Consider the following 1,091-nt stretch of genomic DNA (forward strand, 5'->3'; position numbering starts at 1 on the left):
GGCGACCGCCGCCCCACTGCCGCGCCCGTGCACGACCACTGCGGTGCTGCCCGATGTCGTTGGCTTCGCTGGTTGTACCGCTTTCGCGGTGAAACAAGTGGGTTCGGGTTGACCCGATTCCGAAAGAGGGTCGGGTTCGGGTCCATAAAATTGCCCGTTTGTAGACGGTCGGTGTCGACCGAACAGGTCAGGTCAATTTTTCAGGTTTGACCCGAACCCGACCCGTGGACCCGAATTTGACACTCTAGGCTTAAGGCAAAATTTATTGAGCTTAGATATTAAATTTATTTTGATAATTTTTTAATTGTAAGTAATATTTTTATTTAAATATTTTTAAATTCTCTTGAATTCACTTAATCACATTATCAAATTTATTGAGCTATGTTGAATTGCTTTCTTCTTGAATCTACTTATCCACAAGGTTCATTGCAAATTATTAAATTTTTCAGGAGTGCTGCTCTTCAATTTAAGTACTTTATATTTTTTTATATATTAAATCTCTTCTCTTTCTCTCTCTCTCTCTCTCTCTCTCTCTCTCTCTCTCTCTCTCTCTCTCTGTGTGAGAGCTCGTTCCTTTGATTTGTTTCTCTGTAGATGTGATTTTCCTCCCAGGATCGTCCGGGACGATATTGAGATCGTCCGGGACGATCAGTGCCTTGAAAAAGCTGATTTTTTTTAGTGCAGTTCGTCTGTACGAACTGGATTTAGTACTGGACGAACTGAAGAAATTTGTGAAGAAATCTGTCATTTTCGTCTGTACGAACCTGGAAGGGTCGGGACGATCCGTCTGTACGAAATTTGTCCAGAGAGCAAGTCGTCCGGACGCTATTTAATTTTGTCTGTACGAAATTTTGCCAGAGGGCAAATCGTCCCGGGACGAAAATTGGATCGTCCGGGACGATCAGTGTTGATAAATATCCGATTGAGATATTTTTGATTCATTTGAAGAGAGAGAAGGAGAAGGCAAGAGAGAGAAAGAGAAAGAAAAGCAAAGGAAAAGCTTGGTTTTGGAGCCCGCGGAGCGCTTTTCTTCCGACGACGCAGTTGGAAGATTTGTTTGTCTCGCAGTAAGGACTCCGAATCCTATTTCT

This window comes from Dendrobium catenatum, unplaced genomic scaffold (genome assembly GCF_001605985.2).
Source record: "Dendrobium catenatum unplaced genomic scaffold, ASM160598v2 fragScaff_scaffold_1347, whole genome shotgun sequence".
NCBI lineage: Eukaryota > Viridiplantae > Streptophyta > Magnoliopsida > Asparagales > Orchidaceae > Dendrobium > Dendrobium catenatum.